General features: G+C 34.8%; 1 protein-coding gene across 1 annotated transcript in view; it reads left to right on the top strand.

The window, feature by feature from the left end:
• TBC1D5 (TBC1 domain family member 5) overlaps positions 1-16248 on the top strand; it is a 362705-nt gene that overhangs the window by 65664 nt on the left and 280793 nt on the right. Inside the window, exon 3 of the mRNA XM_087824924.1 lies at positions 15149-15358. The gene's annotated coding sequence lies outside the window, so the exon portion shown is untranslated. The remainder of the gene's footprint in view (positions 1-15148; positions 15359-16248) is intronic.

A 16248-nucleotide genomic window follows, 5' to 3' on the forward strand; every position in this document is an offset into this window, starting at 1 on the left:
TAACTGCAATTAGAATCAGTAGCTACTTTGTATTGTATGTGGGAAGCTTCACTTGACCCTGCTAATGTTAAGCGGGTGGTTTCTTTTTGTTTTGAAGTGCGTTATCACATTCCAGATATTCTGATGTTTTCTCCCAGGTGTAGTGTAGTCAGGATTTCCAAAGTTATGTTCTATGGTATATTTTTCCCAGAAGATACTGAGTAAAAAGATCCCATGTCAAATAAGTTTGGAAAGCACTGTATACTTTGATCTCGTTTAGGAGAATCACAGGGTACACTGATTTACTAAAAGATCTGACAGCCTGTTGTAGCTTAATACAATTTAGCATTCTCCATAGCATCTTTTTTTTTAAAAGACCATTATTATCTTTTCCTTTAGCATTTTTCTGCCTACAGTTTTTTTCTCTAATGTATTGTTTTTCTTTCCCAATTTTTATTTTTTATGTTTTTAATGGTTTTCTCAAGTTTGATTTCATTGACTGATATGTCCAGTAAGAAGTGGTAGTGGCATAGTGGGTGTTCTTGCCCTTTCCTGACCTTAGTAAGAACGAGTAACGCTGCATTGCAGGCTGTCGCTGGGGAAAAGGGAACTGCGTGCGTGTGTCAGTGCACTGTTTGAAGTGCTTTACACACATTGTGGTATTATCATGTATAATTCTCCATAACACTTCCTTTCCGTTTCGTAGCGATACTTTCTGAAGGAATTCCCACTGTCATCTTTTCACCTTCCTTTCCTTGCTTCCTACCTTCCTCAAACAACTCCACTCCAGCTTCTCCATTGTCGAAATTAAGGCCATCATTGAGACCTCTGTGTTATTAAATCTAGTGGACTTTGTTTTTTCTATCTTTCTCTTACTTTCATACTTTTCTTTTCAGTATTATTCAACATTGCAGACCATGCCTTCTTCTAAGTGTACTTTCCCCCTTAGCTTCTAAAAAATCACAGTCTTCTGCTTGTTCCTTTTCAGTCCAGTTCTTCCTTCTCTACTTGGCTTCTAGCAGCATGTTTTAGGCCTTTAAAAAAGGTCTATTTTGCCTTCTTTTTGAACTCTATTTATATTAGCTTTCTAAGCAAACCTGTGGCTTAAATTATCATCTATATTGCAGTAATTCTGAGAGTGACATCTCCAATCTACACCTGTCTTCTGAGATTAAGACCTACATGTCTACCTGCCTATCTGGGATCCATTTCCACTTTGAGATGTCTAAGTCACTTAACAGTGTAAGTTCTAACCCTTTCTGTCAAATGCCTCCAGTTTTATTTAAGTGACATCATCATATATCTTATTTTATGTGCTACAAATCTGAGTGTTATTCTAATTCTTCTTTTGACTCATCACCTTTATCTACTGCATTATCAGGTTCTGTTGAATTTAACTCTCTACTCCCTCCAGTTTTCTCTAGTCTGAAGGAAAGTGGGACCCTGTAAGCCAGAAGAAACATGATGAGTAAACAGTAGAAATGTTATATTTGGTAGAATATATAAAGTGGAGGAATATAACTAATAGTACATGTAACCGTACAGCTCCATTTTCAAGGATACTGATTGCAAGAATGAGGAGTTTGGGTGGTTATTGGGTGCTCATAAGTAAATGAGATGATCAGATCTATTTGCAGTACTTGGTTAGATTGGGAAAAAAGGGGAAGGTGCTACAAGTGGGAGACTAGTTAGGAAGCTAACCCTTTTAGGAGCTTTGTTAAGAGGTATTAAATGCTAATATTAGTGCATGATATTGGCTTCTGATGTGTCACCGTTATGTATTCTATTTCTTACAGATTTTTGGAAAGATTCATTTCATTCACTTCATCACTTTAAGCTAGTTTTCTTTTTTAATAGTTAAAAAGTAATAATTTTAAAAATCATGAATGGTGCTGAAAATTATAAAAATATTTTTTCCTGAATCTAATGAAATGACCTGATAGCTTAGCTCCTAAGGGGTTGCGTAATATGCAGTATTTTAATAACATAAGACCTTCAGTAAACATGGTAAGCAAAAAGATTATTAGTTTGTTCTCCAAGAAATGAGCAATTGTTTTTCTCCTGATGACTGTATGTCCTGTTCTGAATCCCATAGTCTGTGGTACTGATGGCAGCTCTGTAGAAGGCGGGTCAACAGGAATGAAACAGGACTGAGAGGGTCAGCTATAAATTTGTGAATGTACTCTAGTTTTCTTATTTTTCCTTTAAGCTCAACCTGTGTTTCTTTTCCTTCACAATCTCTGATAATTGCAGATTTCCGATATAAAAAAGAAAACATTTATAGTTAGGTGCAGGTACATTAAGTTGTTAATTAGAATGAGTACAGAAAGACAGATAATGTGGATTCAGATTTATATAGAGTTCCAAGTAAAAGTATATGCTGCTTTCAAGGGGTGCTACAGGGCACCATAGCTCAATGTGTAAAACTTTAAATTGGGTTAAATCTCTATTCCATTTTTATTCACTGCCATGTGTGGAATTTTTATAGTGCACACTAGATGTTATTGGGAAATATTTTAAATTGTAGTTTGTATTAATGGGTTGTAATTACCTCAGTCTAATGATAATCTTTTAACTTCTTGCAAATAATGAAGGTTTAAAAAATTATTACTTTAATAAATAATTACCTGACTTTTTAGATCACTTCTCTTCTCTGAGATATTACCTGTATATTACTTCCCAAAGAGATGTTCTGGAAAATGCCTGATTTAATTTTAATAGCGATAGCAGCTTTTACATGGTTAATCATTCTCTTCAGTAAAATTGAATTAACTGTTGGAGGGGAATTTGATTAAGCTATTTCTTTTTAGTTTTTCCCTCTTTCTTATGTTCTGCAGCATAATCAGAGTAGGGATTTGCTGTCTTACCTGAAGCTATGGGTATGTATCAAGATTTTCTTTAGAGGTAGTGTTATGATTTACTAGTTTTGGGTTATTTTTGGTTATTGTTTTTGTTCAGTATAGAAATGACCTGTGTGTCAAAGTGTATGCTTTGATTTTAATAGAAAGATTTAAAAAAATGCCTGAATTGAACCTTATAAAAGTTTACTATTATAAAGTGCTATATTTGACTTTTCTCTTGTGAAGAATAGTCTGTCATATTTAATTACATTCAATTAAACATTTCTTATGCTAATTATTTTTCTAAAAGTTTTATATGCTAAAATTTTCATATAAATTAATAATCACTAATCATAATTTTCCTTATTAAAAATAATGTATCAGTTTTTTATTTTGCTTTAGCATTAATCATAATATTCTTATGTTCCATATATCATAGCTATAAAGATTTGAGTAAAATAATAGAATAAAAATACTTGATGAAAATTAGATTGACCCTACTGGGGGAGGGGCAGAGAAGAGGGCAGTAGGATAGTGATGGAATAAGAAACCTATTTTTCTTGTGTTCTAATTCAGCAGTTTTCAACCTTTTTCCTCTCATGGTACATATAAACCAATTACTAAAATTCTGCGGCACACCAAAAAATATATTTTTGCAGATCTGACAAAAAAAATAGGTATGATTTCGACTCATTCACACAGGGTGGCTATCCTTGTGTTGGCTGCTTTCATTTTTTTATTTGACAGTATAAGGGAAAAGAGGTCAGTGCTCCTGACGGAATAGTCAGGTGTTGCATGTTTTAAAAATTCTTGGGCACGTCATTGTGCCTGCTGTGGTACGCGAGTTGAAAATCGCTATTCTAGACTATCACAGTTTAGAAGAGGGAGACTAGCAAAATAAATGTGCCTAGAACTATAGAGCAGGCTTGTATGATTTATCATTTCTTTTCAGAGTATAATGTAGTTAGTAGTCAACAATAATTTGGTGAATGATCTTTATCTTTGTGAGAAAAAGTCTATTCAGCATCATGAAAACATCTATTATTATACATAGATAAATATAATTTCTGTATAGCATTATTGGATGTTAACAAAGCCTCTTTTTTTTCCTTAACTCACATAAACCTCACAAGATTTGTCTGTTGCAGTTGAGCATGTTAACATATACATGGTAATGTTTACTGTTATACCTCCCCAAAATGAAGCACATTTTGCTCTTTAATCACAGAAGTTGATAAAATGAACCCCCACATATGAGGAACTTTGTTTTCCTATATGATCAAAGTTTCTGGTTACTAAAAGACTATTTTTTTCCTATTTAAAACATTTGGTCCTGTTCTCTGTGCCCAAACAAACTCTTCCAAACATAATTTAACATTTGTGGGATGATTAAAATGGTACTTTTAGTTCTAAAAATCAGAAATTGAGCAGAATTTTGATTGCTTAAGATGCCAGGTAAACTAGACAGTTTTAGTATATGTAGTTCAGTGCATTGCTTACAATTGAGTTAAAAATATCCAGTTAATGAGTTGCTCATTCATGCAAAGACACCCTGATGTTGTTAATCATGTGAAGCTGGGAGCTCCAGTCCATCCTAGTTCAGTTCCACTGCTTTGCAGAGAGTTTTTGCTCCAATGAGAGGTTTTTGTTTAAGAAGAAAGATGATCCCAGAAGACAACTTTACTATCTAAAGATGGTTGTTTTGGGCATGTGGAAGCCTGAGACTAAGTTGAACTTAAACTATCAAGGTTCTTAGCAGATTAATAGAGTAATGTTATGTGAAGTGGTTTCTAGGCATCAAATCTTGGTTAAATAACACTTATAATAGACTAAACTACCAAAGGTCAAAATAGAGTAGTCACAGTCAAAAGAAACATCACAGTGATTTTTATTTTGAATGTTGCTATCTTTTTAATTATTGTACTTGAGAATTGAAATGATTTACCAACCATATATACCGTGTGAGTGTTGTTTTCGGTCGACATTATTCCTTTGTTGTAAGAGGTATAAGTGGTGGCTTATCTGAAATTTAGTGTCCCATTTGAAACATGTTTGACCAAGGAACTCTGTTAGGTGTTAAAATAAATCTAGTTCCCTGGAAAGAGTGACAAGCTCTTTGTAGGGAAAATCTGGAATGGCTTCAGGAAGTACTTTAATAAGCTCTTTGGAACTCTTTCCAATTGGCTATGTCAACTTTGGGAATGAGTTGAAGATAAACCACAGATGTAAATTTTCTAGTTTTGCTCCCAATTGTTCTTAGTATGGTAATTTTATATTTGGAGATTTCTTATGGCATTTACCTATATTCATTGCACACCTATACAAATGAAGCTTAGGACATATTTTGACTTTGACTGGCCAACTTGTACAATGGCTTCAGGAATATTTGGGAAGAAATGCCATTAAAAAGGTCTGATTCTCAGCTGTATATGTATATATGTATGGTCTGTCAAAGATAATATATTGAAAACTATCTAGGAATTAGTCATTTAAGAATTTTGAATTAATGTCTGTCACACTGACTAAAGTACAGAGCTTGGCTAGGTATAGTTTTAGAGCGAGCTTTCTTGTAGTACTGAATATAAGATATAATGTATTTCAGAATGAAAATTAGTGAAGGGAAATCAGTGTCTGAGCTTCACAAATCACAGATTTTTTAGTGTTATGAGGCCATGGTTCATGGTCAAAGGGGACACAAATTTCACTTTTGATGGTAGGTTTCCAAGGTACTCCAGTGAGATGGAGATAAATCACTTTAACTCACCACCTGATTTTTACTTACATTACTCATAAGTGTACTTGAAGGCATTGTAAGGTTGTGTAAAGGATATAGCTTGTGAAGTGTCACAGTGAGGTTAAATACCAATGATTAACTGTGTGATATTAAATATGTTTAATTAACAGTGTCTATATTTCTTCATCTGTGCAATTGGGAATAATGATGATAAGACTTTTTCATAGAGTTGTTACTGGGAAGTAAATAAAATGACATTTTCTAAAAACCACAAAGAAAAGCCTTACTTTTAGGACATCATCCACGCACCCTCACTGTCACCCTAAGTATCATGGGCTGAGAAAGAAATATCACCAAGCATTGCTCAGAAGGGCTGTTTTAAGTTTAAAAGTACATTGTACATGTTGGTAGTCTTTAGATGAGGACACTTCTGAATGTCTTCAGTGAGATAAAGTAGTATTTGAAGGAGTATTTAGGCCATCGTTTATAAAGCAACAACAATTTTAGATCGGGTAACTCTAGAGCTTTTTTTCCTTCCACAAACACTGCTCTGGCGGATGGCCTAGCATTCACTCAACTCATGCAGTGAGTGGTTCAGTACTAGGCCAGGGAGGCCGGGGAGGATGCGCTGCTGACGCTGAGTAGGGCACCAGCCTTTTTAAAGGCTTCAGTAGCCTTACTGAAGTCTGTCCTTGTAGGGGCATGGTAGCTGAACATGCATTTACTGTCACTTCTCCCTTCTTTTCAGTTGAATGAGAGAAATAACTGTAAGGTAAACACCAAAGACTTCAAGGATTATTTCTGTGTTTAGAATGTTTGTTTATTGATTTGAGAGAGAAAAACGTCGACTCCTTGCTCTACTTACGCACTCATTGGTTGACTTTTGCATGTGCACTGACTGGGGATTGAACCCGCAAACCTTGGTGTATTGGGACAACACTCCAACCAACTGAGCTATTCAGCCAGGGCCGAGGATCATTTCTTAAAAGACTGACTTTAGGTGGTGGTGTGTTTTTTTAAATATCCTAGGAATCAGGTGCCTTATTTGGACTTCTGACCTTAGAGATTAATAATCAATTGCCCCATAGTTCTTGTTGGACTTCTGGTATCCAAAATAAAAAGCATTATTTTTTAAAAACAATTTTATAACCCATTTTAGTTATAAATCAAAAGTTTGGTAATAAAACCAAAAGTTTTGGTATACTATATCATATTTATGATTGTCTTCTTTTCATTTTACCAGTTTATAGTCTTTTAACCTTATAGAGCAACTATTTAAAGAGAGTACTTACTCAATTGGAGAGATTTCTAGGCTTGTTATAGTGTTGTTTAGAAATAAGGAGACTTTCAAAACTAAAATGAAATCTAATACATGTAGAATTAGTGGCGACATCTACTTTCTAAAGTTTAGTCCGTGAATTCAAATTACTTAATGTTATAAAAGTTAGCAAAATTAAATTGGAGATCATTCATTCATTTCTTCTTTCACCCCCCATCTTTATAGGGGTGCAAAACCCTGAGGTGGGTGTGCATTTGAAGTGATACAGTATGCACCTTTGCTCCCTAAGGCAACTTTTGTTCTTATCTCTTCCTCTTTCTGCCTTTTTGTTACTCCTCTCATGGCCCAAGTAAGCAACCTAACTCCTAAGAGTATAAACCTTGGGAATTTACTAAGCTTATTTTTCTTCCATTTGTATGTCTAGGTACGACCATGTTTCTCATGTTCTTTTGTCCCTCAATCTTCCGTTTCCGTAGCTTATATACTAGTTTTGTTGTTAGTACTCTATACCTCCATTGGAATTATCTTTCTAAAATGCTAAGTACCCAATCATGGATTCAGCCATTTTTTCCTATGCTGCTAATAATTAGCAACATTATCTAGTTTAGATTTCCTTTATTCCTTTTTGAGAAGCAGATAATAGGCAGTGAGATTAATAAAGGAACAGTGGTTTGGTATTAAAGTAAGTGATGGGGAAGTCCTGAGCTACAAAGCAGAAAAAATAGATTTTAAATAAGTGAGTCCTTTGTAGAGCTAATTTATAATCTGTTCTCTCTCTGGTTTTAATTAGTTTTGCTCACCACTGTTTTCAGAGAACTAAAATTTCCTCAGAATTCTAGAATCACTTGGGACAGTGACTACTTTTCATAGACTTTCCTCCATTGCAGTCAAGTATGGTTCAAATTTTTCTTTTTGCACAGTTTGAACAAGATAAATTACAGTGTTTATTGGATAAAAGGTGACAGGCAGGTGATGTTACTAAAAGGCAATAAATTTTTTAAAAAAGGAACTCAAACAAATGGAATAACATAAGGAGGAGTAGTTAATGAGATGTTAAATAATTGAATAAGTCTGGGACTGAGAGTTTAGAATACAAAATAAAATTATGGACAGTGCTTAAAGTTTTAGCCTGTTTTGTCTAAAAGTATTACTTCAGAAATCTTATTTATTTTCATTCTAGTTACAGAACATACTTAAAAGAAGGAAATACTTTAATTACAAATATGCTTGTGTCCTTATTGTACTATGAAGGATGTCTACTTTGGAAAGTCCATGTCTTATATCTGCCACTGCAAACGGACAAAGAGTAACACAGTCTTAAGGGAGTTTTCCATCTCTTGGTGTAAGGTTGAATCTGCAGCTTGCTTAGGGAAACCACAGTTCCTGGAATTTTCTAACTTGTCATGGGCATTTACACTGGTCTTTTAAGATTGAAATGAAACTCAAATGCTCAGAACAACTCTCAGAATTGACCCAACATCTTTTGGTTCATTTACACAGAGGGATTGAGGCTAATCTGTTTCTTATTCTTAAGCTAATTTGAACTTGGTACCCAGAGCTTGATCCTAAATGGAACCAGGATTTAGAGAAGAGACACTATGTCTTGATGGGATCCGGAGAAATATTAAAAGAGAATCTTCACGTCACAAAAAGTTCTCTTTTGCATTGTACAAAATTCTCTTTTGCAGGTTTCTGTTTTACCTGGAGCTTAGTGTACTGTGGGATCTTAAGTACTGGACCAACTGTTTAGTGAAAAATGAGCATCACTGTTTGGGAGAAAATAATGTTACTTACTATTACACGATGAAGAGTAATTTTGGGAGATATGTTTTATTAGGATAATTTGGAAAATTTTCATTTACCATAAAAGCCAGAGAAACAGATTTATATTGTGTCAGTAGATTTGGATAGTTTTCTGTATAAAGTTTTATAAAGTTAAGGGTATTCATGAGTGAGTAATGGTCAGGTAAATTACGCTCATAGTTGTCTTTAAATTAATTTAGCATGATGTAAGAGCATGCAGACTCAGGGTTCATATTCTGGGTTTAAATTCCAGCTTTATCCTTTGTTAGTGATTAGATCTTGGGCAAGTCAGTGTCTTTAAGTTCCTCTTAGTTGTTTTTTGTTGTTGTTGTTTTGGTGGTGGTTGTGGGGTGAAGGTGAGAGGCATTAAATGAGATAATTTAAGTATCAATCCATTTAAGTATCAATATCATGGTAGAGTATGACTTTATGGTTGCCTAAGTTCTTTTTCAAGCAACTTTATTATCTGTAACATTCTGTTCTCGATCATAGTCCTGATGTAAGTCATGAAGTAAAAAACCAAAGCAAAACAAACACACCTGAGTAGGTATTTTCTTTGATTGGGAGGAATAAACTTCATACTTTATGTAATAAACTTTAACGCTTATTAGCTTCACTGATAAGCCTTGAAAGAATAACATCCATCTTCACATTTCAAAATTTAAAAATTAAATTCAGTTAACTTTGTGTTTAAGTTTGGAGTTTTGTAATTTGTTAGAATCTGTAAGCTACTAGGACACTGTATAGCAGCCCTGCCTCACTGTGCCAGTATGTCAGGTTAATTGGAGCTACTGGGACAGTGAATGTAATATATGCTTCTGAAGTGACAGCTGTGGTTCATGTAGCAGGGAAGATGGACATACTTTAACTTTTTAGTGATCAGAGTGTCTGGAAATATAGTAGACATTTTCTGTACTGAGTTCTGCTTTGGTACCAGTGTTAGCATCTATTGGTGTCACTGAGCAGGGTTGTGTGTAAGCTCTTATTCCATTTTTGAGATAATTATTACTGTATTAGACCCTCTGACATATTTATAAGATTCTTTACTAATCCACAATATATTTTATTTAATCAAAAGTTAACTTTTGCAACAAAAATTACTTTATGAACCATTCATCTTCCTTAAATATTCCTATGTCTTTTGATATATATATATATATGTGTGTGTGTGTGACTTAGTTTTAATCATAAAACTAAATCCGTATTAAGGAAAATCAAATTTGATGGAGACATTTTATGTACAGTTAAAACTGTTTTTGTTTAATCATCCCTCTTTTTTTTTTTTTTTTAAATATATCTGTATTGATTTCAGAGAGAGGAAGGAGGAGGGAGAGAGAGAGACAGAAACATCAATGATGTGAGAGTCGTCATTGATCGGCTGCCTCCTGCAGGCCCCTGACTGGGGATCGAGCCCACAACCCGGGCATGTGCCCTGACCGGGAATCGAACCGTGATCTCCTGGATCCTAGGCCGATGCTCAGCCGCTGAGCCACGCCTGGCTGGGCTTGCTTTTTTTTAATCCTCACCCAAGGATATGCTTTTAGAGAGAGAGAGGGAGGGATGGGTAGAAGGATGGAGGGAGGGAGAGAGAGGAAAATTAATGAATTTGCCTTCTGTGCTTGCCCAACTGGGCATTGAACTTGAAACATTTTGGTGTATGGGATGATGCTCCAATCGAGCCACTCAGCCGTGGCTATCCCTCTTTCTGTTGAAAAGGAACCTTTGGGGTACAGTTTAGTTGGACTGAATTAAGATTACATATAGTTAACAAATAATTTTGAAGTGATGTATCTGAAGAATGGAAAGTGATTGTTGCTGGTAGATATCTTTTAGAAAGACTGAAGGGTCATCTGTTTCACTGCTCTATCAGAATCTTTGGGGGGAGGGTCTTTTGGGGAATCTCCATTTTCCGAAGCTTCTCAGGTGATTTTTATGCACACTAAAGTTTTAGAACCACTGCTGAATTCTCTAATAGCAGCTTTTAGGCTGTCTCCTGATGGCTCTTCTGTTGGAAGCTGCTTTTCCCTGGTTGAGGGAATAGCAGGGGTGAGCTGAATGAAGTAGCTGTACCCAATGTTCTGCCATGTCCTGTGCTGTGAAATTTCCAAAACTTTCAAGGTCAGTCTTAGTTGCTGCTCTAACTCCTATCTCAACTGCCACTCCTTGGTGAAAGAACATGTCATGTTAATGGTGATGCACAACCGAGTGGACTGTGACAGAGGCTTCAGATGTTTCCTAAAACATCACTACTTCTTAGCAAGGGAGGAGTTGCAGGTAAGGAAATGTCAGAGAGCTTAAGTGATCTTCTGGGGCCAGGATTGAAACTGAGGTTGCTTTCTTGTAAAGCCCTGACTCTTCAACACTATATATGCTACAGTCTTTTTTAGTGGAAAGAACATGGCTTTTGGACTCAGGTAACCTTGGGTTGGAAATATGCCTCTATCACTTACTGGCTTTATTAGCGACTCCATATATTTTTATAGTTTTGTCCCAGAGTGGGCATTCCAATAAATGATGGCTATTATTCAGTAACTTAAGATGAGGCAAATGATGCCTTGTGGAGTTAACCAATTATAGGCTAAATGAGTTTGTCAAATTATGAAATATATGTTTTCCTGTTCTGATGTGGTATGATAGCTAGAAATGAGGAAGATACTGGATGCGTGATAGGATTTTCCTTTGGGAAAAGATTGTAGGCCGGTTTTTTTTTTACACTACTCATATCCTGGTAAATTCTTAATTTGATATGGCCCAGAGTATTCTCAAAGTTCCAGATTGTTTTTAGAGCTCCAGATGTTTACATTGAAGTGCCTACAGGACATCTTCAACAGGTCCTCCCTTAACACATCCAAATGTAAGCTCAGTCTCTGTCTCCCCAAAACGGATCTTCTTCCAGGGATTGTGTATCAGTGAATGAAACTGCTACCCATCTGCATCCTCTACAAAATCTAATCTCGGCTGGTTGTTATCCCATAAATCTCTTTCTGCCTTCTCTTCATCACCATCACCTCAATCTAAGCTACTGTCCTCTCACATCTAACTCCTCCCCTGCACCTCTCTTGCCCCTCTCCATAATTCAGCCAAATTCGATATTTCTTCAATGTATAATTTATTGCCATACCTTATTTAAAATCCTCCAGTAATTTTGCGTTACTGACTTTTTCTGCCCCATTTTGTTTCATATACATTCCCTCTCTAGCCGCGACTGGCCTCTCTGCTTCTCTTTCTTCACTTTGGATGTGCTTTTTATGTAATTGCTTTTAGACCTTTGCACTTGCTGTGCCCAGACTGGAACACTTCGTATACCTTTCTGATCTCATATTAAACAGTCTTTCTTTAGGTCTTTGCTGATCTCTGGACTAAATAAGTCTCCTGTTATAAAGTCTCATGGCTCTCCACTGCCCATATTTTTAATATTTATCTCTGTTTACAATTATGTATTGGCATGGTTATTGGGTACTGCTGTCTGTTTCCTGAAATAAAATGTAAGTTTTAGGCTGAGACAGTTTCAGTGTCTACAAACAGACCTGACAACAGAAGAGAAATATTAAATGACTGACTGAAGTACATAACTAGGCAATAAAATACTAAGTGAGTAATTCTAAAGTGAGGTAAGTACAGATGGAGTCACAGTGTTGGCATTTTAAGCATTATTATCTGGGAATTCTTTAGTTATTATAGCATTGGTTTGATCAGCCTCTAATTTTTTTTTTCTATTAAAAGTTAATGTAAGTAGTATTTTGAGTTTTGAATTCCCCTGTTCAGATTAAAAGCTTCCAGAAGTTGATTGTACTTGAATGAGCTTTAGAATAAAAACTTTCCCCTTTCCTTGCATCTGCACAACATTTGAAATTTACAATTCAAAAAAGTAATAGTGCCTGGCTGGGCTTGGCTCAGCGGTTGAGCATTAACCTAGGATTCAGGAGATCTCGGTTCTATTCCCAGTCAGGGTACATGCCCAGGTTGCAGGCGCGATCCCCAGTCAGGGGCGTGCAGGAGGCAGCCAGTCAATGACGGCTCTCTGATCATTGATGTTTCTCTCTCTTCCTCTCCTTCCCCCCCCATGAAATCAATAAAGATATATACTGTATATTTAAAAAAAAAACAAATGGTTGGTTACATATGTCTTGATGTTTACTATACGAAGAGTGTTCATACAGTAAAAAGTTAAAAATTTAAAAACCTACCAGAACTTACAGACAAGAAATCATAGATGTTGTAATAGGTTTCTCAACTCTTAGAAAAGTTAAAAGAGAAATCAAGAAGGTTAATATAAATAATATTGGAATTATGTTTTTATTGTGCTTTTCTGGTGTTTGGACCTTAATTTACTGCATGACTTGTTGGCAGATTGAAATGTTCTTATGAAGACACTTAAGATTTTAGTAATTTCTTGAAAATTGTTTTATTTCTTTGTTTACATTTAAAGATTAGTGCTTTCAGTAAGATTTGGTTTCCATCTATCCTGGATTCTCCCTAGGAGTACACAACTTCAAAAGTAAAGAGGCACAGTCAGCAGAAAAAAGAGGTGGTCTGAGCATTTATGCATTAAATATGCATGTTAATTAAGAAAAAAATTAGAAAAATATGAAAACAGATGTTACATAAATTATTGCAGTCCCAGGGCAGCAATAACTTATACACTGACAATAATTTTTATATATGCATGTGTATGTCTGTTTCTAGATTTCTCAGTCTTTATGCAATTCCCTAGAGAATAACTAGAAAAAGAACCGGTACATCCTTTCAGTGACACTGTGGTAACATTCCTTCTGCATATGGATTGCGAGCAAGTCTGCTTGTCTCATACAGTTGCACAGTACAGATAGACTTCGTGTCTCCTAGTTCTGCCTGTCGTCTTTTTCCTCCCTTCTTGGTTTCTCTGATGGTATGTCAATGAGATCTTTTATTGGACATATGCTATCTGAACAAGAAAATAAATTACAATCCTAGCAGTGTAAGAAATGTAAAATTGACCTGGGTATAAAGTGTGTATTTAGAAATAAAACAAATTACAACTACTCAGGACACTGATTGTAGTGTCAGTTTGTTTTTCTTTTGGTTTCTGTCACACTTTCTGAAGAAATAGCCATTGTTCTCTGAATAGTATTGACACGTTAGCATGACAATATATATTGTGTTACATAAATACACATTCATCAAATATACACATGTTGGAATATTTGAAAGATATTTGAATGTCTTTCATTTTTAAAGAGTCATCCATAGAATAAAAATGGTCTGTATTTTTACAAGGAAAAGATGAGAAATAGAAACATGCTTTATTTTAGGGGTTTAGCAACTTTATTTCAACCATCCAGAAAAACCAGGTGATAATATTGCTGTCCAAGGAGCTGCTGACAATGTTTAGATATTTTCCATATGCATATTATATAATTTAGAAACTTATTGTTTATAACTTTTTCAGATGACATTGAAAGTTAAAGTAAGGAAATGCTACATTATAATGTGATAAATCATTCTCTTAACAAAACATGAATTGTATATAAAAAAAGAGCATGAAACATTGTTTGGAAATCTGCTAGAGATCCATCCTACATTTATTTGTATTCTTCAGAAATCCTATTTTGTTATTTGGTTTTAATAGTGTATGATGCTAAAATGTATTTAAGGAATTTTATTTTTTGAATTTCAGTAGATTTCAGTTACTTGTTATCCTAATACTTTCCAGTTCTATGTTATTGATTTATGTTTGCATTATATTGCCTAATTACTGTTGCCTTTTGTATATATGCTGAGCTCCTGATAAGCTCTAAAATGTTATTGGGAGTAAAGTAAACTAATATAGAATGAAATCTAGAGGAGAGTGATAATAATTTGTTTAGTAAATTTATTAAGAAATTCTTTACTTATATTAGATAGCTGTTTAAGAAATTCAGTTGTCATTCTTGCTGATTTTATGTAGAGATATATTTGTGTCAAATATGATTTGTGAAAGTATATTGAAAGTGATGAGATATTTAGGCAAAAAGGCTATGGAAATTAATTTTTAATTCACAAATAATATTTTTAAACTGACATGTCTGTATTTTAATTTTATATCCTATTAATGCTTTGGAATCCACTTTCAGTGGAATTTTTTTTCATATTTTTTTTTCAAATGTCAAATTTCCATTTTTTATTTCATGTGATTTTAGTATTTGATATTTTTTACTATGTATTAGAATAGTGTGTTTGTTATTTGAACACTTTTATGTCATTGCAGTGAAATGAAGTATAAGATTTGTTTTATATTGAGGTATTTTTGGATATTTTATTTTACTTTAGTGTTATAATGCCTTTTATTTTAGGTTTTATAAAATGACTCCCTTTCTTCCTGGAGTTAAAATAGATAACGAAAAGCGTGATTAATGACTAGACTAACATTTGTCCCCTAAGAACCTAACATATTATGACATAAATTTTTTTAGCCTGACTTTTGCACTTTTGTTTTGGTTTAGGGTTCCTTCTGGAATAGGAATATTTGAAGCTATTTTATTTGTTTCTTTTTAGGTATTTGCTGTTTTTCCAGCAGCTTAGTTGAAGGAGAACTCTGCTGATTTTTATTTCCTGATTCTTCTTTACTTCCTTCCTATTTGCCAACTAAGACTTTTATTTGGAGAACCCTGTTGTACTGAGCCTGAAGTCATCTTTGACCTATAACGAGAGCATGCATTTTCAAGTATCAATTAGACTTGAGGATCAATAAAGTTCTTCTAAAAGGTAAGCATATATTTACTCAAAATGTACATTTAAAAATTTAATGTTATCAATACCTGTCTTAGTCTGTTCAGGGTTTATAACAAAAATACCATAGACTGGATGACTATAAACAACTATTTTTCATAGTTATGAAGGCTGGGAAGTCCAAGATCAAGGTACCATCAGATTCTGCGTCTGGAGGACTGACTTTGTGGTTCATAGGCGCCCATCTTCTCACTGTGTCCTCACATGGTGGAAGGAATGGGAGAGCTCTCTGGGATCTCTTCTTACAATGGCATTGATCTCATCCATGAGGGCTGCACCCTCATGACCTAATCACCTCCCGAATGCATCACTCCTAATACCATTACATTGGGAATTCAGATTTCAACATGAGTTTTGGGGGGACATAAATATTCATTTCATAATAATACCCATACTATAGTAATGTGTTCCATAGATTCATGTACAAAAACTCTGTATGTGTGTGTGTGCATACCTGTGTGTTTGTACACTTCTGCGACTGTAGATTATAGGTTCCTTCCAGGCATAATGTTTTATATCTAACACAGTTACTCAGCGTCACCTGCTCTTTCTCTCCACCTCATATCTGTTCACCAGCTTCCGGTTTTTTCCTTTTCCTCATTGTTTTCTTTCTCTTTTATCTGAGGCTTCAGGTGGGCTTTAAAAATGTATTTTAACGAGCAGACTTTTAGCACTTTCCTAGGGAATGCTTTTTGTATCCCTATCTCTTTCCGTTTTCTTCCCTCCCTCCTTTCTCCTTCCCTTCCTCTTAACATTTATTATATTTGTTACAGGAGCAGCAAAATTAGAATGATTGAACTTAGAGTTGAAGGTATCTCAGGGAGCATTTATTTATCCTCCCCCCCTTTTTTTTTTTTTACCACAAC

Source organism: Miniopterus natalensis, chromosome 15 (assembly GCF_054644295.1).
Source record: "Miniopterus natalensis isolate mMinNat1 chromosome 15, mMinNat1.hap1, whole genome shotgun sequence".
Classification (NCBI taxonomy): Eukaryota; Metazoa; Chordata; class Mammalia; order Chiroptera; family Miniopteridae; genus Miniopterus; species Miniopterus natalensis.